The following is a 27911-nucleotide window of genomic DNA, read 5'->3' as shown; positions in this document are numbered from 1 at the left end:
CATTGGCTGAGAAGAGCAGTTTTCTTAAGCCAAAGATATGGAGCCCTCATTCTGAATTTGTGAGATATTTTATTTTGCTACCTCTGTAAATAAAGAATTGTGGATCAAATAATAAAAATAATATGATATACACATATGTGGTTGGTTTCAAGCTCTTTTATCCAGGGAGAATACAATCTGATCTTTTATTGCAACATGGGAAATAATGAAATAATTGATGCATTTTTTATGTTGTAAATTGAAAGAGATTTGCAGTGAGTGTTTGTCTAATTCTAAAGTCAATCTTTTCACAAGTAACAAGAAATAGAAACTGTAGAGCAAAGAAGAAAATGAATAACATTGTCAGAAGTGGGATTTGAACCCACACCTCCAGAGGAGACTGCGATCTGAACGCAGCGCTTTAGACCACTCGGCCATCCTGACACATGATATGTTATCAAATAACCTATCTATAGTTACAATGACAATGTTGCTATTAAAACTGTTAATTTAAAAACTAGATATGAATTGCTTTTCCATTCATTTTAAAGAGGTTTCTAGTTGGCTTTACAATAAAAGTAAGTTTTGTTTTCCATGTTCAGGGTTGGAATACAAGTGTCTAGAGTTTGTTCTCTAATGGATTTTAACTCAGCAATGAAATGAAATTTGTGAATCTTGCACAAACTGGCTACTTAATTTAGCTCATGGGTTTGATTGGATGCCATTGTAGTGGACCCCAGTGGGGTTTCTGTTCATGACCATTGGCTGAGAAGAGCAGTTTTCTTAAGCCAAAGATATGGAGCCCTCATTCTTAATTTGTGAGATATTTTATTTTGCTACCTCTGTAAATAAAGAATTGTGGATCAAATAATAAAAATAATATGATATACACATATGTGGTTGGTTTCAAGCTCTTTTATCCAGGGAGAATACAATCTGATCTTTTATTGCAACATGGGAAATAATGAAATAATTGATGCATTTTTTATGTTGTAAATTGAAAGAGATTTGCAGTGAGTGTTTATCTAATTCTAAAGTCTATCTTTTCACAAGTAACAAGAAATAGAAACTGTAGAGCAAAGAAGAAAATGAATAACATTGTCAGAAGTGGGATTTGAACCCACGCCTCCAGAGGAGACTGCGACCTGAACGCAGCGCCTTAGACCACTCGGCCATCCTGACACATTAAACCACTATGTTTTGAAAAGATGTATATTATGAAATAACCGATCTATAGTTACAATGACAATGTTGCTATTAAAACTGTTAATTTAAAAACTAGATATGAATTGCTTTTCCATTCATTTTAAAGAGGTTTCTAGTTGGCTTTACAATAAAAGTAAGTTTTGTTTTCCATGTTCAGGGTTGGAATACAAGTGTCTAGAGTTTGTTCTCTAATGGATTTTAACTCAGCAATGAAATGAAATTTGTGAATCTTGCACAAACTGGCTACTTAATTTAGCTCATGGGTTTGATTGGATGCCATTGTAGTGGACCCCAGTGGGGTTTCTGTTCATGACCATTGGCTGAGAAGAGCAGTTTTCTTAAGCCAAAGATATGGAGCCCTCATTCTGAATTTGTGAGATATTTTATTTTGCTACCTCTGTAAATAAAGAATTGTGGATCAAATAATAAAAATAATATGATATACACATATGTGGTTGGTTTCAAGCTCTTTTATCCAGGGAGAATACAATCTGATCTTTTATTGCAACATGGGAAATAATGAAATAATTGATGCATTTTTTATGTTGTAAATTGAAAGAGATTTGCAGTGAGTGTTTGTCTAATTCTAAAGTCAATCTTTTCATAAGTAACAAGAAATAGAAACTGTAGAGCAAAGAAGAAAATGAATAACATTGTCAGAAGTGGGATTTGAACCCACGCCTCCAGAGGAGACTGCGACCTAAACGCAGTGCCTTAGACCTCTCGGCCATCCTGACACATGAAACCACTGCTTTTTTAAAAGATGTATATTATGAAATAACCTATCTATCGTTACAATGACAATGTTGCTATTAAAACTGTTAATTTAAAAACTAGATATGAATTGCTTTTCCATTCATTTTAAAGAGGTTTCTAGTTGGCTTTACAATAAAAGTAAGTTTTGTTTTCCATGTTCAGGGTTGGAATCCAAGTGTCTAGAGTTTGTTCTCTAATGGATTTTAACTCAGCAATGAAATGAAATTTGTGAATCTTGCACAAACTGGCTACTTAATTTAGCTCATGGGTTTGATTGGATGCCATTGTAGTGGACCCCAGTGGGGTTTCTGTTCATGACCATTGGCTGAGAAGAGCAGTTTTCTTAAGCCAAAGATATGGAGCCCTCATTCTGAATTTGTGAGATATTTTATTTTGCTACCTCTGTAAATAAAGAATTGTGGATCAAATAATAAAAATAATATGATATACACATATGTGGTTGGTTTCAAGCTCTTTTATCCAGGGAGAATACAATCTGATCTTTTATTGCAACATGGGAAATAATGAAATAATTGATGCATTTTTTATGTTGTAAATTGAAAGAGATTTGCAGTGAGTGTTTATCTAATTCTAAAGTCTATCTTTTCACAAGTAACAAGAAATAGAAACTGTAGAGCAAAGAAGAAAATGAATAACATTGTCAGAAGTGGGATTTGAACCCACGCCTCCAGAGGAGACTGCGACCTGAACGCAGCGCCTTAGACCACTCGGCCATCCTGACACATTAAACCACTATGTTTTGAAAAGATGTATATTATGAAATAACCGATCTATAGTTACAATGACAATGTTGCTATTAAAACTGTTAATTTAAAAACTAGATATGAATTGCTTTTCCATTCATTTTAAAGAGGTTTCTAGTTGGCTTTACAATAAAAGTAAGTTTTGTTTTCCATGTTCAGGGTTGGAATACAAGTGTCTAGAGTTTGTTCTCTAATGGATTTTAACTCAGCAATGAAATGAAATTTGTGAATCTTGCACAAACTGGCTACTTAATTTAGCTCATGGGTTTGATTGGATGCCATTGTAGTGGACCCCAGTGGGGTTTCTGTTCATGACCATTGGCTGAGAAGAGCAGTTTTCTTAAGCCAAAGATATGGAGCCCTCATTCTGAATTTGTGAGATATTTTATTTTGCTACCTCTGTAAATAAAGAATTGTGGATCAAATAATAAAAATAATATGATATACACATATGTGGTTGGTTTCAAGCTCTTTTATCCAGGGAGAATACAATCTGATCTTTTATTGCAACATGGGAAATAATGAAATAATTGATGCATTTTTTATGTTGTAAATTGAAAGAGATTTGCAGTGAGTGTTTGTCTAATTCTAAAGTCAATCTTTTCATAAGTAACAAGAAATAGAAACTGTAGAGCAAAGAAGAAAATGAATAACATTGTCAGAAGTGGGATTTGAACCCACGCCTCCAGAGGAGACTGCGACCTAAACGCAGTGCCTTAGACCTCTCGGCCATCCTGACACATGAAACCACTGCTTTTTTAAAAGATGTATATTATGAAATAACCTATCTATCGTTACAATGACAATGTTGCTATTAAAACTGTTAATTTAAAAACTAGATATGAATTGCTTTTCCATTCATTTTAATGAGGTTTCTTGTTGGCTTTACAATAAAAGTAAGTTTTGTTTTCCATGTTCAGGGTTGGAATCCAAGTGTCTAGAGTTTGTTCTCTAATGGATTTTAACTCAGCAATGAAATGAAATTTGTGAATCTTGCACAAACTGGCTACTTAATTTAGCTCATGGGTTTGATTGGAGCCCTCATTCTGAATTTGTGAGATATTTTATTTTGCTACCTCTGTAAATAAAGAATTGTGGATCAAATAATAAAAATAATATGATATACACATATGTGGTTGGTTTCAAGCTCTTTTATCCAGGGAGAATACAATCTGATCTTTTATTGCAACATGGGAAAGAATGAAATAATTGATGCATTTTTTATGTTGTAAATTGAAAGAGATTTGCAGTGAGTGTTTGTCTAATTCTAAAGTCAATCTTTTCACAAGTAACAAGAAATAGAAACTGTAGAGCAAAGAAGAAAATGAACAACATTGTCAGAAGTGGGATTTGAACCCACGCCTCCAGAGGAGACTGCGACCTGAACGCAGCACCTTAGACCGCTCGGCCATCCTGACACATTAAACCACTGTGTTTTGAAAAGATGTATATTATGAAATAACCTATCTATCGTTACAATGACAATGTTGCTATTAAAACTGTTAATTTAAAAACTAGATATGAATTGCTTTTCCATTCATTTTAAAGAGGTTTCTAGTTGGCTTTACAATAAAAGTAAGTTTTGGTTTCCATGTTCAGGGTTGGAATCCAAGTGTCTAGAGTTTGTTCTCTAATGGATTTTAACTCAGCAATGAAATGAAATTTGTGAATCTTGCACAAACTGGCTACTTAATTTAGCTCATGGGTTTGATTGGATGCCATTGTAGTGGACCCCAGTGGGGTTTCTGTTCATGACCATTGGCTGAGAAGAGCAGTTTTCTTAAGCCAAAGATATGGAGCCCTCATTCTGAATTTGTGAGATATTTTATTTTGCTACCTCTGTAAATAAAGAATTGTGGATCAAATAATAAAAATAATATGATATACACATATGTGGTTGGTTTCAAGCTCTTTTATCCAGGGAGAATACAATCTGATCTTTTATTGCAACATGGGAAATAATGAAATAATTGATGCATTTTTTATGTTGTAAATTGAAAGAGATTTGCAGTGAGTGTTTGTCTAATTCTAAAGTCAATCTTTTCACAAGTAACAAGAAAATGAATTGCTTTTCCATTCATTTTAAAGAGGTTTCTAGTTGGCTTTACAATAAAAGTAAGTTTTGTTTTCCATGTTCAGGGTTGGAATACAAGTGTCTAGAGTTTGTTCTCTAATGGATTTTAACTCAGCAATGAAATGAAATTTGTGAATCTTGCACAAACTGGCTACTTAATTTAGCTCATGGGTTTGATTGGATGCCATTGTAGTGGACCCCAGTGGGGTTTCTGTTCATGACCATTGGCTGAGAAGAGCAGTTTTCTTAAGCCAAAGATATGGAGCCCTCATTCTGAATTTGTGAGATATTTTATTTTGCTACCTCTGTAAATAAAGAATTGTGGATCAAATAATAAAAATAATATGATATACACATATGTGGTTGGTTTCAAGCTCTTTTATCCAGGGAGAATACAATCTGATCTTTTATTGCAACATGGGAAATAATGAAATAATTGATGCATTTTTTATGTTGTAAATTGAAAGAGATTTGCAGTGAGTGTTTATCTAATTCTAAAGTCTATCTTTTCACAAGTAACAAGAAATAGAAACTGTAGAGCAAAGAAGAAAATGAATAACATTGTCAGAAGTGGGATTTGAACCCACGCCTCCAGAGGAGACTGCGACCTGAACGCAGCGCCTTAGACCACTCGGCCATCCTGACACATTAAACCACTATGTTTTGAAAAGATGTATATTATGAAATAACCTATCTATAGTTACAATGACAATGTTGCTATTAAAACTGTTAATTTAAAAACTAGATATGAATTGCTTTTCCATTCATTTAAAGAGGTTTCTAGTTGGCTTTACAATAAAAGTAAGTTTTGTTTTCCATGTTCAGGGTTGGAATCCAAGTGTCTAGAGTTTGTTCTCTAATGGATTTTAACTCAGCAATGAAATGAAATTTGTGAATCTTGCACAAACTGGCTACTTAATTTAGCTCATGGGTTTGATTGGATGCCATTGTAGTGGACCCCAGTGGGGTTTCTGTTCATGACCATTGGCTGAGAAGAGCAGTTTTCTTAAGCCAAAGATATGGAGCCCTCATTCTGAATTTGTGAGATATTTTATTTTGCTACCTTTGTAATTAAAGAATTGTGGATCAAATAATAAAAATAATATGAGATTTGCAGTGAGTGTTTGTCTAATTCTAAAGTCAATCTTTTCACAAGTAACAAGAAATAGAAACTGTAGAGCAAAGAAGAAAATGAACAACATTGTCAGAAGTGGGATTTGAACCCACGCCTCCAGAGGAGACTGCGACCTGAACGCAGCACCTTAGACCGCTCGGCCATCCTGACACATTAAACCACTGTGTTTTGAAAAGATGTATATTATGAAATAACCTATCTATCGTTACAATGACAATGTTGCTATTAAAACTGTTAATTTAAAAACTAGATATGAATTGCTTTTCCATTCATTTTAAAGAGGTTTCTAGTTGGCTTTACAATAAAAGTAAGTTTTGTTTTCCATGTTCAGGGTTGGAATCCAAGTGTCTAGAGTTTGTTCTCTAATGGATTTTAACTCAGCAATGAAATGAAATTTGTGAATCTTGCACAAACTGGCTACTTAATTTAGCTCATGGGTTTGATTGGATGCCATTGTAGTGGACCCCAGTGGGGTTTCTGTTCATGACCATTGGCTGAGAAGAGCAGTTTTCTTAAGCCAAAGATATGGAGCCCTCATTCTGAATTTGTGAGATATTTTATTTTGCTACCTCTGTAAATAAAGAATTGTGGATCAAATAATAAAAATAATATGATATACACATATGTGGTTGGTTTCAAGATCTTTTATCCAGGGAGAATACAATCTGATCTTTTATTGCAACATGGGAAATAATGAAATAATTGATGCATTTTTTATGTTGTAAATTGAAAGAGATTTGCAGTGAGTGTTTGTCTAATTCTAAAGTCAATCTTTTCACAAGTAACAAGAAAATGAATTGCTTTTCCATTCATTTTAAAGAGGTTTCTAGTTGGCTTTACAATAAAAGTAAGTTTTGTTTTCCATGTTCAGGGTTGGAATACAAGTGTCTAGAGTTTGTTCTCTAATGGATTTTAACTCAGCAATGAAATGAAATTTGTGAATCTTGCACAAACTGGCTACTTAATTTAGCTCATGGGTTTGATTGGATGCCATTGTAGTGGACCCCAGTGGGGTTTCTGTTCATGACCATTGGCTGAGAAGAGCAGTTTTCTTAAGCCAAAGATATGGAGCCCTCATTCTGAATTTGTGAGATATTTTATTTTGCTACCTCTGTAAATAAAGAATTGTGGATCAAATAATAAAAATAATATGATATACACATATGTGGTTGGTTTCAAGCTCTTTTATCCAGGGAGAAAACAATCTGATCTTTTATTGCAACATGGGAAATAATGAAATAATTGATGCATTTTTTATGTTGTAAATTGAAAGAGATTTGCAGTGAGTGTTTATCTAATTCTAAAGTCTATCTTTTCACAAGTAACAAGAAATAGAAACTGTAGAGCAAAGAAGAAAATGAATAACATTGTCAGAAGTGGGATTTGAACCCACGCCTCCAGAGGAGACTGCGACCTGAACGCAGCGCCTTAGACCACTCGGCCATCCTGACACATTAAACCACTATGTTTTGAAAAGATGTATATTATGAAATAACCTATCTATAGTTACAATGACAATGTTGCTATTAAAACTGTTAATTTAAAAACTAGATATGAATTGCTTTTCCATTCATTTAAAGAGGTTTCTAGTTGGCTTTACAATAAAAGTAAGTTTTGTTTTCCATGTTCAGGGTTGGAATCCAAGTGTCTAGAGTTTGTTCTCTAATGGATTTTAACTCAGCAATGAAATGAAATTTGTGAATCTTGCACAAACTGGCTACTTAATTTAGCTCATGGGTTTGATTGGATGCCATTGTAGTGGACCCCAGTGGGGTTTCTGTTCATGACCATTGGCTGAGAAGAGCAGTTTTCTTAAGCCAAAGATATGGAGCCCTCATTCTGAATTTGTGAGATATTTTATTTTGCTACCTCTGTAAATAAAGAATTGTGGATCAAATAATAAAAATAATATTATATACACATATGTGGTTGGTTTCAAGCTCTTTTATCCAGGGAGAATACAATCTGATCTTTTATTGCAACATGGGAAATAATGAAATAATTGATGCATTTTTTATGTTGTAAATTGAAAGAGATTTGCAGTGAGTGTTTATCTAATTCTAAAGTCTATCTTTTCACAAGTAACAAGAAATAGAAACTGTAGAGCAAAGAAGAAAATGAATAACATTGTCAGAAGTGGGATTTGAACCCATGCCTGCAGAGGAGACTGCGACCTGAACGCAGCGCCTTAGACCACTCGGCAATCCTGACACATTAAACCACTATGTTTTGAAAAGATGTATATTATGAAATAACCTATCTATAGTTACAATGACAATGTTGCTATTAAAACTGTTAATTTAAAAACTAGATATGAATTGCTTTTCCATTCATTTAAAGAGGTTTCTAGTTGGCTTTACAATAAAAGTAAGTTTTGTTTTCCATGTTCAGGGTTGGAATCCAAGTGTCTAGAGTTTGTTCTCTAATGGATTTTAACTCAGCAATGAAATGAAATTTGTGAATCTTGCACAAACTGGCTACTTAATTTAGCTCATGGGTTTGATTGGATGCCATTGTAGTGGACCCCAGTGGGGTTTCTGTTCATGACCATTGGCTGAGAAGAGCAGTTTTCTTAAGCCAAAGATATGGAGCCCTCATTCTGAATTTGTGAGATATTTTATTTTGCTACCTTTGTAATTAAAGAATTGTGGATCAAATAATAAAAATAATATGAGATTTGCAGTGAGTGTTTGTCTAATTCTAAAGTCAATCTTTTCACAAGTAACAAGAAATAGAAACTGTAGAGCAAAGAAGAAAATGAACAACATTGTCAGAAGTGGGATTTGAACCCACACCTCCAGAGGAGACTGCGACCTGAACGCAGCACCTTAGACCGCTCGGCCATCCTGACACATTAAACCACTGTGTTTTGAAAAGATGTATATTATGAAATAACCTATCTATCGTTACAATGACAATGTTGCTATTAAAACTGTTAATTTAAAAACTAGATATGAATTGCTTTTCCATTCATTTTAAAGAGGTTTCTAGTTGGCTTTACAATAAAAGTAAGTTTTGTTTTCCATGTTCAGGGTTGGAATCCAAGTGTCTAGAGTTTGTTCTCTAATGGATTTTAACTCAGCAATGAAATGAAATTTGTGAATCTTGCACAAACTGGCTACTTAATTTAGCTCATGGGTTTGATTGGATGCCATTGTAGTGGACCCCAGTGGGGTTTCTGTTCATGACCATTGGCTGAGAAGAGCAGTTTTCTTAAGCCAAAGATATGGAGCCCTCATTCTGAATTTGTGAGATATTTTATTTTGCTACCTCTGTAAATAAAGAATTGTGGATCAAATAATAAAAATAATATGATATACACATATGTGGTTGGTTTCAAGATCTTTTATCCAGGGAGAATACAATCTGATCTTTTATTGCAACATGGGAAATAATGAAATAATTGATGCATTTTTTATGTTGTAAATTGAAAGAGATTTGCAGTGAGTGTTTGTCTAATTCTAAAGTCAATCTTTTCACAAGTAACAAGAAAATGAATTGCTTTTCCATTCATTTTAAAGAGGTTTCTAGTTGGCTTTACAATAAAAGTAAGTTTTGTTTTCCATGTTCAGGGTTGGAATACAAGTGTCTAGAGTTTGTTCTCTAATGGATTTTAACTCAGCAATGAAATGAAATTTGTGAATCTTGCACAAACTGGCTACTTAATTTAGCTCATGGGTTTGATTGGATGCCATTGTAGTGGACCCCAGTGGGGTTTCTGTTCATGACCATTGGCTGAGAAGAGCAGTTTTCTTAAGCCAAAGATATGGAGCCCTCATTCTGAATTTGTGAGATATTTTATTTTGCTACCTCTGTAAATAAAGAATTGTGGATCAAATAATAAAAATAATATGATATACACATATGTGGTTGGTTTCAAGCTCTTTTATCCAGGGAGAATACAATCTGATCTTTTATTGCAACATGGGAAATAATGAAATAATTGATGCATTTTTTATGTTGTAAATTGAAAGAGATTTGCAGTGAGTGTTTATCTAATTCTAAAGTCTATCTTTTCACAAGTAACAAGAAATAGAAACTGTAGAGCAAAGAAGAAAATGAATAACATTGTCAGAAGTGGGATTTGAACCCACGCCTCCAGAGGAGACTGCGACCTGAACGCAGCGCCTTAGACCACTCGGCCATCCTGACACATTAAACCACTATGTTTTGAAAAGATGTATATTATGAAATAACCTATCTATAGTTACAATGACAATGTTGCTATTAAAACTGTTAATTTAAAAACTAGATATGAATTGCTTTTCCATTCATTTAAAGAGGTTTCTAGTTGGCTTTACAATAAAAGTAAGTTTTGTTTTCCATGTTCAGGGTTGGAATCCAAGTGTCTAGAGTTTGTTCTCTAATGGATTTTAACTCAGCAATGAAATTAAATTTGTGAATCTTGCACAAACTGGCTACTTAATTTAGCTCATGGGTTTGATTGGATGCCATTGTAGTGGACCCCAGTGGGGTTTCTGTTCATGACCATTGGCTGAGAAGAGCAGTTTTCTTAAGCCAAAGATATGGAGCCCTCATTCTGAATTTGTGAGATATTTTATTTTGCTACCTCTGTAAATAAAGAATTGTGGATCAAATAATAAAAATAATATGATATACACATATGTGGTTGGTTTCAAGCTCTTTTATCCAGGGAGAATACAATCTGATCTTTTATTGCAACATGGGAAATAATGAAATAATTGATGCATTTTTTATGTTGTAAATTGAAAGAGATTTGCAGTGAGTGTTTATCTAATTCTAAAGTCTATCTTTTCACAAGTAACAAGAAATAGAAACTGTAGAGCAAAGAAGAAAATGAATAACATTGTCAGAAGTGGGATTTGAACCCACGCCTCCAGAGGAGACTGCGACCTGAACGCAGCGCCTTAGACCACTCGGCAATCCTGACACATTAAACCACTATGTTTTGAAAAGATGTATATTATGAAATAACCTATCTATAGTTACAATGACAATGTTGCTATTAAAACTGTTAATTTAAAAACTAGATATGAATTGCTTTTCCATTCATTTAAAGAGGTTTCTAGTTGGCTTTACAATAAAAGTAAGTTTTGTTTTCCATGTTCAGGGTTGGAATCCAAGTGTCTAGAGTTTGTTCTCTAATGGATTTTAACTCAGCAATGAAATGAAATTTGTGAATCTTGCACAAACTGGCTACTTAATTTAGCTCATGGGTTTGATTGGATGCCATTGTAGTGGACCCCAGTGGGGTTTCTGTTCATGACCATTGGCTGAGAAGAGCAGTTTTCTTAAGCCAAAGATATGGAGCCCTCATTCTGAATTTGTGAGATATTTTATTTTGCTACCTTTGTAATTAAAGAATTGTGGATCAAATAATAAAAATAATATGAGATTTGCAGTGAGTGTTTGTCTAATTCTAAAGTCAATCTTTTCACAAGTAACAAGAAATAGAAACTGTAGAGCAAAGAAGAAAATGAACAACATTGTCAGAAGTGGGATTTGAACCCACGCCTCCAGAGGAGACTGCGACCTGAACGCAGCACCTTAGACCGCTCGGCCATCCTGACACATTAAACCACTGTGTTTTGAAAAGATGTATATTATGAAATAACCTATCTATCGTTACAATGACAATGTTGCTATTAAAACTGTTAATTTAAAAACTAGATATGAATTGCTTTTCCATTCATTTTAAAGAGGTTTCTAGTTGGCTTTACAATAAAAGTAAGTTTTGTTTTCCATGTTCAGGGTTGGAATCCAAGTGTCTAGAGTTTGTTCTCTAATGGATTTTAACTCAGCAATGAAATGAAATTTGTGAATCTTGCACAAACTGGCTACTTAATTTAGCTCATGGGTTTGATTGGATGCCATTGTAGTGGACCCCAGTGGGGTTTCTGTTCATGACCATTGGCTGAGAAGAGCAGTTTTCTTAAGCCAAAGATATGGAGCCCTCATTCTGAATTTGTGAGATATTTTATTTTGCTACCTCTGTAAATAAAGAATTGTGGATCAAATAATAAAAATAATATGATATACACATATGTGGTTGGTTTCAAGATCTTTTATCCAGGGAGAATACAATCTGATCTTTTATTGCAACATGGGAAATAATGAAATAATTGATGCATTTTTTATGTTGTAAATTGAAAGAGATTTGCAGTGAGTGTTTGTCTAATTCTAAAGTCAATCTTTTCACAAGTAACAAGAAATAGAAACTGTAGAGCAAAGAAGAAAATTAATAACATTGTCAGAAGTGGGATTTGAACCCACACCTCCAGAGAAGACTGCGATCTGAACGCAGCGCTTTAGACCACTCGGCCATCCTGACACATGATATGTTATCAAATAACCTATCTATAGTTACAATGACAATGTTGCTATTAAAACTGTTAATTTAAAAACTAGATATGAATTGCTTTTCCATTCATTTTTTTTTTTTTTTTTTATTTAATATTTTTATTAAGTCGAATGAACTGTTACAATACAGACAGGAGATGACAACTCCAAGTAAATATTGAATCACATACACGTTATCCCGTGGAGGGGAAATCCAATATAACAAGAACAAAGGAGTGCATCAATAATGACAGAAGTGTATATCGACTACAGTTTTTCTGAGATTAAACAATGATAAACGTAAAGAGGAGAAGAAGTAAGAGGAAAGAAGAATCTGAGGAAGAGACAGATAGAGTGGGAGAAAGAGAGGGAAGGGGGGGGGAATGGGAGAGTGGTGGTGGATCGTCAGAGAAGTTAGCAGGGTGGGAGTGTGCCTTGGAGGGCAAAACCTCCCTAGCGCAGACCATGTCAACTGTCCCACCCAGGACGGCATAGCATCTCTTATATTTATTATGACCTTTTTGGTATAGGTTAATGCATCCTACCGCATCACTTTACATCACACCCCTGAAATGGAGGGTGTAATAAAGATGAACCAAGGTTCCCATATCCTCCTATATTTGTCCGATCTATCATGTAAGGATGCTGTAATTTTCTCCATTGTGGAGATATGCCAAATTTTAGCTATTAGCATGCTCCTATGGGGGGTATTGGTTTTTTTCCAGTTCTTAGCTATCACACAGCGGGCTGCATGTAAGATTTGAAGAACTAGGCTATTTGCATGGCTATCTAAATTGGGTAAGGGAAGGCCCAGTAGGGCTGACCATGGACCTAGGGTTATTCGTGAACAGAAGATAGAACTAATGAGAGCTTCCACCTGAGTCCAGAACATGTGTATTTTTGGGCATGACCACCATATGTGTTTGAAATCTCCGGTTTGGCCGCATTCACGCCAACATAGTGGAGAGGACCCTGGAAAAATCCTGTGTAGGGTCGCAGGGACCCGATACCATCTCGTGTAGACTTTGTAAGAATTTTCCTTTACTAAGGAGGAAATTGAAGACTGGGCTACTTTTTGTCTAATGGTTTCCCAGGAGTCTTCATCAGGGGGAGGGCCTAGGTCCTGTTCCCACTTACTTTCATGGGGGAGTAGGTCAACTGCCTTCAGGGAACGTAACAAACCGTAGAGTATGGATATAATGCCCTGCCGCATGGGAGTATAAATACAAAGACGTTCCAAGGGGGTAGGCTGGCGAAAAACCTGGGATTTGGGAAGGGAGCTTAAAAAGGAGCGGAGTTGTAAGTATTCATATGCCACAGGTTGGGAAATATTATATCTGTCACATAGCGATTGAAGGGAACGCCATGAGGACCCGTCTATAAAATCAAACACCAGACCCGGGCGTGGGTCCAAGTGGAGCCACGAGTGGGATCGCAATGTTGAGCCTGGGGGGAAATCCCGGTTATCCCAAATAGATGTGATGGGTGAAGGGAAAGTGGACAGGCCGTAATGTCGAATGCAGAAAAGCCACAGGGAGCAGGTGAGTTTTGTTGAAGGGATACAAGTATGCATTGACCGTAGTGGCTTAGTTGGCGTAAGGAGGAAACCAAAGTGGAGACCCCGGCCGCAAAGAGTTCAATTTGGATCCAGGGTAGGCGGGGGGTTGGGGAGAACCATGCTAAGGCCTGACTCAGGTGGGTTGCATGATAGTATTTACGGATATCCGGCAACCCCCTACCTCCCATTAATGGGTCACGTACTAGGGTGGAGGTCTTGATTCTAGGGGGTTTATTAGACCATATAAACTTTACAAAGAGTTTCTGCATTCGACGTAAGGCCTCCGCGGGGATACTTACGGGAATTGTTTGGATCAGATACAGGATCCTGGGGAGGATGTTCATCTTTACTGAAACTATCCGTCCGAACCAGGCTATAATCTGTTTATCCCAATCTCGAAGGTCTGACTCTATACACTTAAACAGAGCTGGGAAGTTCTCCGAGTATAGAGAGTCATAGGAATTAGTGATATACACGCCTAGATACTTAATTTTCTTGGTGCGCCAGGAGAAATTAAAGTTAGCAGCTAGGAGAGATCTGGTATTCCCGCCAAGATGCAGAGGGAGGGCTTCCGATTTAGAGTAATTAATGCGATATCCCGAATAGTGAGAATATAATGATAGGGTTTTAAATAGATTAGGGATAGAGATATTAGGAGAGGAGAGAGTTAAAAGAACATCGTCAGCGAATAATGACAATTTGAATTCCTCCCCACCAACAGGGATTCCTTTAATGTCGGGGTTGGATCTAACCATACACGCCAGAGGTTCGATCGTCATAGCAAAAATTAGTGGTGACAGGGGGCACCCCTGGCGTGTACCGTTGCTGATGTGAAAGAGGTGAGAGTCTTTGCCATTAACCCGGATTCTAGCAGAGGGGTTAGAGTAGAGTGCCTGAATACCCTGAAGTAGGCTTCCTCCCAGGCCGAACCTGCGCAGAGTGGCGAACATGAAAGGCCATAGTATTTTGTCAAAAGCCTTCTCTGCATCAAGCGAGAGAAGGATGGAGGGCAGTCTGGTTTTGTTAATAAGATGGACCAGATTAATAGTTCTCCGTGTATTGTCTCTAGCTTGTCGGCCTGGGATGAAGCCCACCTGATCAGCGTGTATTAGATGTGGGAGAATTGGGTTTAATCTTAGGGCTAGAATTTTAGCGAATAGTTTAATATCGTTATTTAATAAAGAAATGGGGCGGTAGCTAGCACAGGAGTTAGGATCTTTCCCAGGCTTATGGATCAAAACTATTCGTGCCTCCAATGCGCGAGGAGAAAGGGGGTTACCGCTTAGAAATCCATTGAAGAGCCTGCAAAGGTGGGGTAATAAAGTCCCCTTAAATTTCTTATAGTACATAATTGAGATCCCGTCAGGTCCAGGGGCTTTGCCTGGTTTCTGAGTTTTAAGAGCATTCTCTAATTCCTCGACAGTAATCTCTGCGCTCAACTGAGAAATTGTCGAGCTGCTCACGGATGGTAGATTACATTTATCTAGGAGGGAGTCGATCCCCTCATCAAATCTCTGTGATGAGGGGGGGGGTCACCTCCGAGTTATACAAAGATTTATAGAACCCTTCGAATTCATCCAAAATGCGATCAGGGTCATGAGTCAGAGTTCCTTGTTTAGTGCGAATGGATAAAATATTTTTGGAAGAAATCTGAGCCCTCAACTTTCTGGCTAGGAGTTTTTCTGCTTTGTCTCCTTTTTCATAATATAACTGATTAAGACGTCTAAGGCACTGTTCAGTTTTATGTGATAAAAGCATATTGAGTTCGCCCCTGACTTTAAGTACCTTTTCTAAATCAGCAGAATTTAGGGAGGCCTTATGGGCTTCCTCCAACTGATGGAGTTGATTAGATAGCTCCAAAATTTTTTGGGAACGCTGTTTATGGAGTCTGGCCGCGGTCTGGATGAAGTGGCCCCGGAGGACCGCTTTATGTGCCTCCCATAGGGTCATATCCGATATACCGGGTGTTTGGTTCTCGGTGAAATAATCAGTCAATGCCTGAGTGGTTTGTTGTAGCACTTCAGGCTGTTGAAGAAGGGCATCATTAAGGGACCAAGAGGGGGGGGAGGGAGAACGAGCTAACCCAGACAGAGTCAGAGAAATAGGGGCGTGGTCGGACCACGTTATTGGATAAATACGGCAATTCTGAATTTTAGAGGTAAGGTCTCTTCCGACCATTATCATATCAATTCTAGTATATAAATTGTGGACTGGGGAAAAAAACGTATAATCTTTAATTAAGGGGTCGGCAACCCTCCAGGAGTCGAATAGTAGATGATTTTTAAGTAGCGAGTGCAAGGCTTTGGAGTTACGGGCGCTTAAGTGTGACTGGGAGGGTGGGAGGGGGTGGGAACGATCAAGATTATGGTGTAGTATAGTATTAAAGTCTCCCGCTATTAGGAGGTCACCTTTCCTACATTGGGCAATTTTAGAGTCTAAGGAAGCAAAGAACGAGGCCTGATTAACGTTGGGAGCGTAAATATTGACCATAGTAATGGGAGCATTATTGAGTTTGCCTACTATAATAAGGAACCTACCGCGTTTGTCCTTAATGATTCGGTCTGGTTCCAAATGTAAATGAGCGGGGATCAGAATGGCGACCCCTCTTTTCTTTTGGGTGCGGTCACAGGCATGGATGGCGACAGGGTGGCGTCTAGAGCGTAGTTCAGGATGGGAGACACCCCTAAAATGCGTCTCCTGAAGGAATACCAGATCTCCCCTCACCTGCTTCAGAAAAAGAAATAATTTGGTCCTCTTTTGGGGACTATTGAGACCCTTCACATTATAGGATATTACATTAATAGACATATTGTTACCAGTATGAGCTTATCATAATTAAACCTGACGGCCCAAGGATGATCTCCCGGGGAGACAAGGGGGACAAGGGGGAAAGGAAGAGTAGGGAGAGAAGAAAGAGGGGAAAGAGACAGGAGAGATAGAAAGAAACATCTAAAAGACTGTAAAATAAACATGCATATTTGACCGAGCCAACGACCCATTGTACACGGCGTACGGGTCCGTATGTCTGAGCACCCGTATGGGGAATCTAAGGGAGATAGCAACTCCCCTATGCTCAAACTTGACTATAGTGGCTCGGCGGGGGGACGCAGCTCCGACCACCAAGGGGCCCACCAACAAAACCCGAGGAGGGCGACCGAGGGGGTCGGAATAACATCTAACCATAATGAACCACCGTTAAGAACCAATAAACAGAATAAACATAAGCTAAATTATATAAGCTAAGCTCAGGGAGGAACTTTTAGACCTCCAAATCAGATAGCATAACAGTATCAGTGAACATATAATAACCCATCAGAGCATCTACAAAGGAGCTTTCTTTAAACCTCTAAACCAAATTGCATAACAGTAATAATTAACATATAATAACCCATCAGAGCATCTGTGAAGGAACTTTCATGGAGGGTCATGAGTTGTAGAGGTTTTCTCCGGGACCGTCGACCAAAGGCGTCGAGGTGCTCGTTGTGGGAGGGGAGAATTCGGTGAATGTCGGAGATCTGGTGCATCCCTCGGGGAGGATGATTTATTGGATTCCGGAGGGGGTAAGTTCAGTCTCAGCAGAAGCCTGTGAGCCTCCTCCTTTGATCGTGCCAGCAATCTCTTCCCATCAAGCTGTACAATTAGGGCAAAGGGGAAACCCCATCTGTAACGGATTTGATTATCCCTGAGGATTTGGGTGTATTCCCTCAGGTCGAAGCGCCTCTTAAGAGTAGTAGGGGATAAGTCCTGAAACACCATGAGCTTGTGAGATTCGAACAGACACACGTCCTTGTTCCGGGCAGCCGTTAGAATTCTATCTTTGGTCTTGAAATAATGGCAGCGTAAGACTACGTCGCGAGGAGGGGACGAGGTTGAGGGTTTTTGGCGTAGAGAACGGTGGGCCCTATCTAGGAGGAACTGTTCGCGTGGAATGTCCGGCAGGAGGTGTTGAAAAAACCGGAGGAGGAAATCCTCCAGTTGTGCTGATTCCACCGATTCTGGAATATATTTAATGCGCAAGTTATTACGTCGTGCGCGGTTATCAGCGTCCTCCTGTTGGTCCTGGAGTAGATAGATATCCTCCTGCATGACTTGAACGGAATGCTCTAGCTCCTGCTGGAAAGTGATGACTTCATCGATTTTCTGTTCAACATCATTAGTGCGGGCCCCAAGATCAGATATCTCCGCCTTGAGACCGGAGATGGCTTTGTGGATCTCTGAATGGAAGGCCTGTTTTAGCGACTTCATTTCCGTTAAAATTGAGGAGAAGCAGTCTTTCATGGAGGGGTCTGGGACAGACGAATCTTCCTCCGATTCCGAAACCAAATCAGGGGGGGGGGCGGCTGGTAATTTGGCTGCACTAGACTTCATTTTGGAGATAAAGGACGATATTTCCGCCGATGCTGCTGTGGCTTTCTTAGATTTGGATTTAGATTTAGGCATGGTGTGCGACGGTCCCGAAGATGGAGAGGGTCATAGGTCAGAGCTGAGCCATAACGTAGGTGGTTAGTGATCCATCATGAATTGAGCATAGAGAATAAACATAGGAAGACCCCTGGGGTCGCACCCACAGGCACTCAGCAGGCCATTCCCCTGGCCAGCAGTATCATAGAGGACTGATATATAGAGGCACACTGCAAATGTAGGGGAGAGAGATGATGGGCCAGTATATGTGGGGGCCCGGATGACCACAGCTCAGGTGCCCAGCGTGTACCCCGCGGGGTGGGGAGGAGGGGGCAGCAGACCTCAGTAGTAAATCGTAAATCGAGGCCCCGGCTTTGGGGTGGAGGGTAGGCCGCAACCCGCGGGAGCCAGTATACCGGCTCCCCGATTCCGCGGCGCCACCACACCACACAGGGGGATGAGGTTTGAGGGGTCTTTTGTGAGCAAGGGGTGAGAAATTAAGGCAGTAATTCTCCCGTTTTCGAGGGGCTCATAGAAATTGCTGCCTCATAGATCAGCCTCCAGGCCACCCTGTAATTATTTTTTAAAAGCAGCTGGAGCGCCCCCAGAGAGTGCCCAGGGGATAGAGGCACCAATAGATTCCCCCTAAGCAGCGGCAGAAGCAAATCCTAGCCGCCCCAGCAGTACACGCTGTGAGGGGTTCAGGTGTGGGCACAATGCCAGTAAACAAAATGGCGCCGCCAGACCTCCGTGTAAACCTCCGGCCGTCCAGGTCCTCGGAGGCCACTAACTGAGCAGCCGTGAACGGGTGCAGCGGCGGGTGTTGTGCGTAGGCCGGGATCCCCCAGTCCGGGCGTTGGTGAGCGGGTGAAGCAGCTGCGGCGGGAGAGAACGGCAGAGTCCGCCCGCCCTCGGCTCCCCTCAGCGCGACCGCGGTGACCGGCGGGCCTCTGTCCGAGGTAAGGGGGCAGCGGGGAACACTCACCTCCCCACGGAGCAGTAGATTGAGAGGCGTCGGGCAGGGAAGTAGAGTCCCGATGTGAGGGGGGGGGGGCACCCTCCGCGGCGAACTCCAGCCACACAAGGCCTCCTCCTCCGGGGCAGCAGCAAAATCGAGGTCCCGGCTTCTCCTGGGTCAGAAGGCCGCAACCTGCACGGGTGCAGGAGACACCCGCCGGCTCCGCGGACCTCTCTGCCCTATACAGGAGGACCCCAGCTGATGAAGGGGGGCCCCCAAGATCACCAGGGAGCAGCAGAGTATTGTTTTATGTGGTCGTAAGGCAGGAGCTCCAGTGAAACACGTCTGCCCAGATCTGCAGCTAGGCCACGCCCCTCTTTTCCATTCATTTTAAAGAGGTTTCTAGTTGGCTTTACAATAAAAGTAAGTTTTGTTTTCCATGTTCAGGGTTGGAATACAAGTGTCTAGAGTTTGTTCTCTAATGGATTTTAACTCAGCAATGAAATGAAATTTGTGAATCTTGCACAAACTGGCTACTTAATTTAGCTCATGGGTTTGATTGGATGCCATTGTAGTGGACCCCAGTGGGGTTTCTGTTCATGACCATTGGCTGAGAAGAGCAGTTTTCTTAAGCCAAAGATATGGAGCCCTCATTCTAAATTTGTGAGATATTTTATTTTGCTACCTCTGTAAATAAAGAATTGTGGATCAAATAATAAAAATAATATGATATACACATATGTGGTTGGTTTCAAGCTCTTTTATCCAGGGAGAATACAATCTGATCTTTTATTGCAACATGGGAAATAATGAAATAATTGATGCATTTTTTATGTTGTAAATTGAAAGAGATTTGCAGTGAGTGTTTATCTAATTCTAAAGTCTATCTTTTCACAAGTAACAAGAAATAGAAACTGTAGAGCAAAGAAGAAAATGAATAACATTGTCAGAAGTGGGATTTGAACCCACGCCTCCAGAGGAGACTGCGACCTGAATGCAGCGCCTTAGACCACTCGGCCATCCTGACACATTAAACCACTATGTTTTGAAAAGATGTATATTATGAAATAACCTATCTATAGTTACAATGACAATGTTGCTATTAAAACTGTTATTTAAAAACTAGATATGAATTGCTTTTCCATTCATTTTAAAGAGGTTTCTAGTTGGCTTTACAATAAAAGTAAGTTTTGTTTTCCATGTTCAGGGTTGGAATCCAAGTGTCTAGAGTTTGTTCTCTAATGGATTTTAACTCAGCAATTAAATGAAATTTGTGAATCTTGCACAAACTGGCTACTTAATTTAGCTCATGGGTTTGATTGGAGCCCTCATTCTGAATTTGTGAGATATTTTATTTTGCTACCTCTGTAAATAAAGAATTGTGGATCAAATAATAAAAATAATATGATATACACATATGTGGTTGGTTTCAAGCTCTTTTATCCAGGGAGAATACAATCTGATCTTTTATTGCAACATGGGAAATAATGAAATAATTGATGCATTTTTTATGTTGTAAATTGAAAGAGATTTGCAGTGAGTGTTTGTCTAATTCTAAAGTCAATCTTTTCACAAGTAACAAGAAATAGAAACTGTAGAGCAAAGAAGAAAATGAACAACATTGTCAGAAGTGGGATTTGAACCCACGCCTCCAGAGGAGACTGCGACCTGAACGCAGCACCTTAGACCGCTCGGCCATCCTGACACATTAAACCACTGTGTTTTGAAAAGATGTATATTATGAAATAACCTATCTATCGTTACAATGACAATGTTGCTATTAAAACTGTTAATTTAAAAACTAGATATGAATTGCTTTTCCATTCATTTTAAAGAGGTTTCTAGTTGGCTTTACAATAAAAGTAAGTTTTGTTTTCCATGTTCAGGGTTGGAATCCAAGTGTCTAGAGTTTGTTCTCTAATGGATTTTAACTCAGCAATGAAATGAAATTTGTGAATCTTGCACAAACTGGCTACTTAATTTAGCTCATGGGTTTGATTGGATGCCATTGTAGTGGACCCCAGTGGGGTTTCTGTTCATGACCATTGGCTGAGAAGAGCAGTTTTCTTAAGCCAAAGATATGGAGCCCTCATTCTGAATTTGTGAGATATTTTATTTTGCTACCTCTGTAAATAAAGAATTGTGGATCAAATAATAAAAATAATATGATATACACATATGTGTTTGGTTTCAAGCTCTTTTATCCAGGGAGAATACAATCTGATCTTTTATTGCAACATGGGAAATAATGAAATAATTGATGCATTTTTTATGTTGTAAATTGAAAGAGATTTGCAGTGAGTGTTTGTCTAATTCTAAAGTCAATCTTTTCACAAGTAACAAGAAATAGAAACTGTAGAGCAAAGAAGAAAATTAATAACATTTTCAGAAGTGGGATTTGAACCCACATCTCCAGAGGAGACTGCAATCTGAACGCAGCGCTTTAGACCACTCGGCCATCCTGACACATGATATGTTATCAAATAACCTATCTATAGTTACAATGACAATGTTGCTATTAAAACTGTTAATTTAAAAACTAGATATGAATTGCTTTTCCATTCATTTTAAAGAGGTTTCTAGTTGGCTTTACAATAAAAGTAAGTTTTGTTTTCCATGTTCAGGGTTGGAATACAAGTGTCTAGAGTTTGTTCTCTAATGGATTTTAACTCAGCAATGAAATGAAATTTGTGAATCTTGCACAAACTGGCTACTTAATTTAGCTCATGGGTTTGATTGGATGCCATTGTAGTGGACCCCAGTGGGGTTTCTGTTCATGACCATTGGCTGAGAAGAGCAGTTTTCTTAAGCCAAAGATATGGAGCCCTCATTCTGAATTTGTGAGATATTTTATTTTGCTACCTCTGTAAATAAAGAATTGTGGATCAAATAATAAAAATAATATGATATACACATATGTGGTTGGTTTCAAGCTCTTTTATCCAGGGAGAATACAATCTGATCTTTTATTGCAACATGGGAAATAATGAAATAATTGATGCATTTTTTATGTTGTAAATTGAAAGAGATTTGCAGTGAGTGTTTATCTAATTCTAAAGTCTATCTTTTCACAAGTAACAAGAAATAGAAACTGTAGAGCAAAGAAGAAAATGAATAACATTGTCAGAAGTGGGATTTGAACCCACGCCTCCAGAGGAGACTGCGACCTGAACGCAGCGCCTTAGACCACTCGGCAATCCTGACACATTAAACCACTATGTTTTGAAAAGATGTATATTATGAAATAACCTATCTATAGTTACAATGACAATGTTGCTATTAAAACTGTTAATTTAAAAACTAGATATGAATTGCTTTTCCATTCATTTAAAGAGGTTTCTAGTTGGCTTTACAATAAAAGTAAGTTTTGTTTTCCATGTTCAGGGTTGGAATCCAAGTGTCTAGAGTTTGTTCTCTAATGGATTTTAACTCAGCAATGAAATGAAATTTGTGAATCTTGCACAAACTGGCTACTTAATTTAGCTCATGGGTTTGATTGGATGCCATTGTAGTGGACCCCAGTGGGGTTTCTGTTCATGACCATTGGCTGAGAAGAGCAGTTTTCTTAAGCCAAAGATATGGAGCCCTCATTCTGAATTTGTGAGATATTTTATTTTGCTACCTCTGTAAATAAAGAATTGTGGATCAAATAATAAAAATAATATGATATACACATATGTGGTTGGTTTCAAGCTCTTTTATCCAGGGAGAATACAATCTGATCTTTTATTGCAACATGGGAAATAATGAAATAATTGATGCATTTTTTATGTTGTAAATTGAAAGAGATTTGCAGTGAGTGTTTATCTAATTCTAAAGTCTATCTTTTCACAAGTAACAAGAAATAGAAACTGTAGAGCAAAGAAGAAAATGAATAACATTGTCAGAAGTGGGATTTGAACCCACGCCTCCAGAGGAGACTGCGACCTGAACGCAGCGCCTTAGACCACTCGGCCATCCTGACACATGAAACAACTGCTTTTTGAAAAGATGTATATTATGAAATTACCTATCTATAGTTACAATGACAATGTTGCTATTGAAACTGTTAATTTAAAAACTAGATATGAATTGCTTTTCCATTTATTTTAAAGAGATTTCTAATTGGCTTTACAATAAAAGTAAGTTTTGTTTTCCATGTTCAGGGTTGGAATCCACGTGTCTAGAGTTTGATCTCTAATGGATTTTAACTCAGCAACGAAATGAAATTTGTGAATCTTGCACAAACTGGCTACTTAATTTAGCTCATGGGTCTGATTGGATGCCATTGTAGTGGACCCCAGTGGGGTTTCTGTTCATGACCATTGGCTGAGAAGAGCAGTTTTCTTAAGCCAAAGATATGGAGTCCTCATTCTGAATTTGTGAGATATTTTATTTTGCTACCTCTGTAAATAAAGAATTGTGGATCAAATAATAAAAATAATATGATATACACATATGTGGTTGGTTTCAAGCTCTTTTATCCAGGGAGAATACAATCTGATCTTTTATTGCAACATGGGAAATAATGAAATAATTGATGCATTTTTTATGTTGTAAATTGAAAGAGATTTGCAGTGAGTGTTTGTCTAATTCTAAAGTCAATCTTTTCACAAGTAACAAGAAATAGAAACTGTAGAGCAAAGAAGAAAATGAATAACATTGTCAAAAGTGGGATTTGAACCCACACCTCCAGAGGAGACTGCAATCTGAACGCAGCGCTTTAGACCACTCGGCCATCCTGACACATGATATGTTATGAAATAACCTATCTATAGTTACAATGACAATGTTGCTATTAAAACTGTTAATTTAAAAACTAGATATGAATTGCTTTTCCATTCATTTTAAAGAGGTTTCTAGTTGGCTTTACAATAAAAGTAAGTTTTGTTTTCCATGTTCAGGGTTGGAATCCAAGTGTCTAGAGTTTGTTCACTAATGGATTTTAACTCAGCAATTAAATGAAATTTGTGAATCTTGCACAAACTGGCTACTTAATTTAGCTCATGGGTTTGATTGGATGCCATTGTAGTGGACCCCAGTGGGGTTTCTGTTCATGACCATTGGCTGAAAAGAGCAGTTTTCTTAAGCCAAAGATATGGAGCCCTCATTCTGAATTTGTGAGATATTTTATTTTGCTACCTCTGTAAATAAAGAATTGTGGATCAAATAATAAAAATAATATGATATAAACATATTTGGTTGGTTTCAAGCTCTTTTATCCAGGGAGAATACAATCTGATCTTTTATTGCAACATGGGAAATAATGAAATAATTGATGCATTTTTTTATGTTGTAAATTGAAAGAGATTTGCAGTGAGTGTTTGTCTAAGTCTAAAGTCTATCTTTTCACAAGTAACAAGAAATAGAAACTGTAGAGCAAAGAAGAAAATGAATAACATTGTCAGAAGTGGGATTTGAACCCACGCCTCCAGAGGAGACTGCGACCTGAACGCAGCACCTTAGACCGCTCGGCCATCCTGACACATTAAACCACTGTGTTTTGAAAAGATGTATATTATGAAATTACCTATCTATAGTTACAATGACAATGTTGCTATTGAAACTGTTAATTTAAAAACTAGATATGAATTGCTTTTCCATTTATTTTAAAGAGATTTCTAATTGGCTTTACAATAAAAGTAAGTTTTGTTTTCCATGTTCAGGGTTGGAATCCACGTGTCTAGAGTTTGATCTCTAATGGATTTTAACTCAGCAACGAAATGAAATTTGTGAATCTTGCACAAACTGGCTACTTAATTTAGCTCATGGGTCTGATTGGATGCCATTGTAGTGGACCCAAGTGGGGTTTCTGTTCATGACCATTGGCTGAGAAGAGCAGTTTTCTTAAGCCAAAGATATGGAGCCCTCATTCTGAATTTGTGAGATATTTTATTTTGCTACCTCTGTAAATAAAGAATTGTGGATCAAATAATAAAAATAATATGATATACACATATGTGGTTGGTTTCAAGCTCTTTTATCCAGGGAGAATACAATCTGATCTTTTATTGCAACATGGGAAATAATGAAATAATTGATGCATTTTTTATGTTGTAAATTGAAAGAGATTTGCAGTGAGTGTTTATCTAATTCTAAAGTCTATCTTTTCACAAGTAACAAGAAATAGAAACTGTAGAGCAAAGAAGAAAATGAATAACATTGTCAGAAGTGGGATTTGAACCCACGCCTCCAGAGGCGACTGCGACCTGAACGCAGCGCCTTAGACCGCTCGGCCATCCTGACACATGAAACCACTACTTTTTGAAAAGATGTATATTATGAAATAACCCATCTATAGTTACAATGACAATGTTGCTATTAAAACTGTTAATTTAAAAACTAGATATGAATTGCTTTTCCATTCATTTTAAAGAGGTTTCTAGTTGGCTTTACAATAAAAGTAAGTTTTGTTTTCCATGTTCAGGGTTGGAATACAAGTGCCTAGAGTTTGTTCTCTAATGGATTTTAACTCAGCAATGAAATGAAATTTGTGAATCTTGCACAAACTGGCTACTTAATTTAGCTCATGGGTTTGATTGGATGCCATTGTAGTGGACCCCAGTGGGGTTTCTGTTCATGACCATTGGCTGAGAAGAGCAGTTTTCTTAAGCCAAAGATATGGAGCCCTCATTCTGAATTTGTGAGATATTTTATTTTGCTACCTCTGTAAATAAAGAATTGTGGATCAAATAATAAATATAATATGATATACACATATGTGGTTGGTTTCAAGCTCTTTTATCCAGGGAGAATACAATCTGATCTTTTATTGCAACATGGGAAATAATGAAATAATTGATGCATTTTTTATGTTGTAAATTGAAAGAGATTTGCAGTGAGTGTTTGTCTAATTCTAAAGTCAATCTTTTCACAAGTAACAAGAAATAGAAACTGTAGAGCAAAGAAGAAAATGAATAACATTGTCAGAAGTGGGATTTGAACCCACACCTCCAGAGGAGACTGTGACCTGAATGAAGCGCCTTAGACCGCTTGGCCATCCTGACACATGAAACCATTGCTTTTTGAAAAGATGTATATTATGAAATAACCTATCTATAGTTACAATGACAATGTTGCTATTAAAACTGTTAATTTAAAAACTAGATATGAATTGCTTTTCCATTCATTTTAAAGAGGTTTCTAGTTGGCTTTACAATAAAAGTAAGTTTTGTTTTCCATGTTCAGGGTTGGAATACAAGTGTCTAGAGTTTGTTCTCTAATGGATTTTAACTCAGCAATGAAATGAAATTTGTGAATCTTGCACAAACTGGCTACTTAATTTAGCTCATGGGTTTGATTGGATGCCATTGTAGTGGACCCCAGTGGGGTTTCTGTTCATGACCATTGGCTGAGAAGAGCAGTTTTCTTAAGCCAAAGATATGGAGCCCTCATTCTGAATTTGTGAGATATTTTATTTTGCTACCTCTGTAAATAAAGAATTGTGGATCAAATAATAAAAATAATATGATATACACATATGTGGTTGGTTTCAAGCTCTTTTATCCAGGGAGAATACAATCTGATATTTTATTGCAACATGGGAAATAATAAAATAATTGATGCATTTTTATGTTGTAAATTGAAAGAGATTTGCAGTGAGTGTTTGTCTAATTCTAAAGTCAATCTTTTCACAAGTAACAAGAAATAGAAACTGTAGAGCAAAGAAAAAAATGAATAACATTGTCAGAAGTGGGATTTGAACCCACGCCTCCAGAGGAAACTGCGACCTGAACGCAGTGCCTTAGACCGCTCGGCCATCCTGACACATGAAACCACCACTTTTTGAAAAGATGTATATTATGAAATTACCTATCTATAGTTACAAAGACAATGTTGCTATTGAAACTGTTAATTTAAAAACTAGATATGAATTGCTTTTCCATTCATTTTAAAGAGATTTCTAATTGGCTTTACAATAAAAGTAAGTTTTGTTTTCCATGTTCAGGGTTGGAGTCCAAGTGTCTAGAGTTTGTTCTCTAATGGATTTTAACTCAGCAATGAAATGAAATTTGTGAATCTTGCACAAACTGGCTACTTAATTTAGCTCATGGGTTTGATTGGATGCCATTGTAGTGGAACCCAGTGGGGTTTCTGTTCATGACCATTGGCTGAGAAGAGCAGTTTTCTTAAGCCAAAGATATGGAGCCCTCATTCTGAATTTGTGAGATATTTTATTTTGCTACCTCTGTAAATAAAGAATTGTGGCTCAATTAATAAAAATAATATGATATACACATATGTGGTTGGTTTAAAGCTCTTTTATCCAGGGAGAATACAATCTGATCTTTTATTAAAATAATATGATATAAACATATGTGGTTGGTTTCAAGCTCTTTTATCCAGGGAGAATACAATCTGATCTTTTATTGCAACATGGGAAATAATGAAATAATTGATGCATTTTTTATGTTGTAAATTGAAAGAGATTTGCAGTGAGTGTTTGTCTAATTCTAAAGTCAATCTTTTCACAAGTAACAAGAAATAGAAACTGTAGAGCAAAGAAGAAAATGATTAACATTGTCAGAAATGGGATTTGAACCCACGCCTCCAGATGAGACTGCGACCTGAACACAGCGCCTTAGACCGCTCGGCCATCCTGCCACATGAAACCACTACTTTTTGAAAAGATGTATATTATGAAATAACCCATCTATAGTTACAATGACAATGTTGCTATTAAAACTGTTAATTTAAAAACTAGATATGAATTGTTTTTCTATTCATTTTAAAGAGGTTTCTAGTTGGCATTATAATAAAAGTAAGTTTTGTTTTCCATG

The 27911-nt window shown here is 37.6% G+C and overlaps 25 non-coding genes across 25 annotated transcripts; all 25 read right to left on the bottom strand.

Moving 5' to 3' along the window:
* Window positions 1-340: 340 nt before the first annotated feature.
* On the bottom strand, window positions 341-423 carry TRNAL-CAG (transfer RNA leucine (anticodon CAG)). Its single transcript has one exon. It is a non-coding gene; the product is annotated as a tRNA-Leu (tRNA).
* A 655-nt stretch (window positions 424-1078) lies between these two features.
* Window positions 1079-1161, bottom strand: TRNAL-CAG (transfer RNA leucine (anticodon CAG)). Its single transcript has one exon. It is a non-coding gene; the product is annotated as a tRNA-Leu (tRNA).
* A 678-nt stretch (window positions 1162-1839) lies between these two features.
* TRNAL-UAG (transfer RNA leucine (anticodon UAG)) lies at window positions 1840-1922 on the bottom strand. The gene has a single exon. It is a non-coding gene; the product is annotated as a tRNA-Leu (tRNA).
* A 678-nt stretch (window positions 1923-2600) lies between these two features.
* On the bottom strand, window positions 2601-2683 carry TRNAL-CAG (transfer RNA leucine (anticodon CAG)). Its single transcript has one exon. It is a non-coding gene; the product is annotated as a tRNA-Leu (tRNA).
* Window positions 2684-3361: 678 nt separating this feature from the next.
* On the bottom strand, window positions 3362-3444 carry TRNAL-UAG (transfer RNA leucine (anticodon UAG)). The gene has a single exon. It is a non-coding gene; the product is annotated as a tRNA-Leu (tRNA).
* A 596-nt stretch (window positions 3445-4040) lies between these two features.
* TRNAL-CAG (transfer RNA leucine (anticodon CAG)) lies at window positions 4041-4123 on the bottom strand. The gene has a single exon. It is a non-coding gene; the product is annotated as a tRNA-Leu (tRNA).
* A 1218-nt stretch (window positions 4124-5341) lies between these two features.
* On the bottom strand, window positions 5342-5424 carry TRNAL-CAG (transfer RNA leucine (anticodon CAG)). The gene has a single exon. It is a non-coding gene; the product is annotated as a tRNA-Leu (tRNA).
* Window positions 5425-5981: 557 nt separating this feature from the next.
* TRNAL-CAG (transfer RNA leucine (anticodon CAG)) lies at window positions 5982-6064 on the bottom strand. Its single transcript has one exon. It is a non-coding gene; the product is annotated as a tRNA-Leu (tRNA).
* Window positions 6065-7282: 1218 nt separating this feature from the next.
* On the bottom strand, window positions 7283-7365 carry TRNAL-CAG (transfer RNA leucine (anticodon CAG)). The gene has a single exon. It is a non-coding gene; the product is annotated as a tRNA-Leu (tRNA).
* Window positions 7366-8042: 677 nt separating this feature from the next.
* On the bottom strand, window positions 8043-8125 carry TRNAL-CAG (transfer RNA leucine (anticodon CAG)). The gene has a single exon. It is a non-coding gene; the product is annotated as a tRNA-Leu (tRNA).
* Window positions 8126-8682: 557 nt separating this feature from the next.
* On the bottom strand, window positions 8683-8765 carry TRNAL-CAG (transfer RNA leucine (anticodon CAG)). Its single transcript has one exon. It is a non-coding gene; the product is annotated as a tRNA-Leu (tRNA).
* Window positions 8766-9983: 1218 nt separating this feature from the next.
* On the bottom strand, window positions 9984-10066 carry TRNAL-CAG (transfer RNA leucine (anticodon CAG)). Its single transcript has one exon. It is a non-coding gene; the product is annotated as a tRNA-Leu (tRNA).
* A 677-nt stretch (window positions 10067-10743) lies between these two features.
* TRNAL-CAG (transfer RNA leucine (anticodon CAG)) lies at window positions 10744-10826 on the bottom strand. The gene has a single exon. It is a non-coding gene; the product is annotated as a tRNA-Leu (tRNA).
* Window positions 10827-11383: 557 nt separating this feature from the next.
* Window positions 11384-11466, bottom strand: TRNAL-CAG (transfer RNA leucine (anticodon CAG)). The gene has a single exon. It is a non-coding gene; the product is annotated as a tRNA-Leu (tRNA).
* A 678-nt stretch (window positions 11467-12144) lies between these two features.
* On the bottom strand, window positions 12145-12227 carry TRNAL-CAG (transfer RNA leucine (anticodon CAG)). The gene has a single exon. It is a non-coding gene; the product is annotated as a tRNA-Leu (tRNA).
* A 7869-nt stretch (window positions 12228-20096) lies between these two features.
* Window positions 20097-20179, bottom strand: TRNAL-CAG (transfer RNA leucine (anticodon CAG)). The gene has a single exon. It is a non-coding gene; the product is annotated as a tRNA-Leu (tRNA).
* Window positions 20180-20774: 595 nt separating this feature from the next.
* Window positions 20775-20857, bottom strand: TRNAL-CAG (transfer RNA leucine (anticodon CAG)). Its single transcript has one exon. It is a non-coding gene; the product is annotated as a tRNA-Leu (tRNA).
* Window positions 20858-21535: 678 nt separating this feature from the next.
* Window positions 21536-21618, bottom strand: TRNAL-CAG (transfer RNA leucine (anticodon CAG)). Its single transcript has one exon. It is a non-coding gene; the product is annotated as a tRNA-Leu (tRNA).
* Window positions 21619-22273: 655 nt separating this feature from the next.
* On the bottom strand, window positions 22274-22356 carry TRNAL-CAG (transfer RNA leucine (anticodon CAG)). Its single transcript has one exon. It is a non-coding gene; the product is annotated as a tRNA-Leu (tRNA).
* Window positions 22357-23033: 677 nt separating this feature from the next.
* Window positions 23034-23116, bottom strand: TRNAL-CAG (transfer RNA leucine (anticodon CAG)). Its single transcript has one exon. It is a non-coding gene; the product is annotated as a tRNA-Leu (tRNA).
* Window positions 23117-23794: 678 nt separating this feature from the next.
* On the bottom strand, window positions 23795-23877 carry TRNAL-CAG (transfer RNA leucine (anticodon CAG)). The gene has a single exon. It is a non-coding gene; the product is annotated as a tRNA-Leu (tRNA).
* Window positions 23878-24533: 656 nt separating this feature from the next.
* On the bottom strand, window positions 24534-24616 carry TRNAL-CAG (transfer RNA leucine (anticodon CAG)). The gene has a single exon. It is a non-coding gene; the product is annotated as a tRNA-Leu (tRNA).
* Window positions 24617-25294: 678 nt separating this feature from the next.
* On the bottom strand, window positions 25295-25377 carry TRNAL-CAG (transfer RNA leucine (anticodon CAG)). The gene has a single exon. It is a non-coding gene; the product is annotated as a tRNA-Leu (tRNA).
* A 1438-nt stretch (window positions 25378-26815) lies between these two features.
* Window positions 26816-26898, bottom strand: TRNAL-CAG (transfer RNA leucine (anticodon CAG)). The gene has a single exon. It is a non-coding gene; the product is annotated as a tRNA-Leu (tRNA).
* A 754-nt stretch (window positions 26899-27652) lies between these two features.
* Window positions 27653-27735, bottom strand: TRNAL-CAG (transfer RNA leucine (anticodon CAG)). Its single transcript has one exon. It is a non-coding gene; the product is annotated as a tRNA-Leu (tRNA).
* Between the last annotated feature and the right edge of the window lie 176 nt (window positions 27736-27911).

This window comes from Pseudophryne corroboree, chromosome 1, assembly GCF_028390025.1.
Source record: "Pseudophryne corroboree isolate aPseCor3 chromosome 1, aPseCor3.hap2, whole genome shotgun sequence".
Lineage (NCBI taxonomy): Eukaryota > Metazoa > Chordata > Amphibia > Anura > Myobatrachidae > Pseudophryne > Pseudophryne corroboree.
The sequence above is the reverse complement of the archived record's forward strand: the minus strand, read 5'-3'. Positions and strand labels throughout refer to the sequence as shown.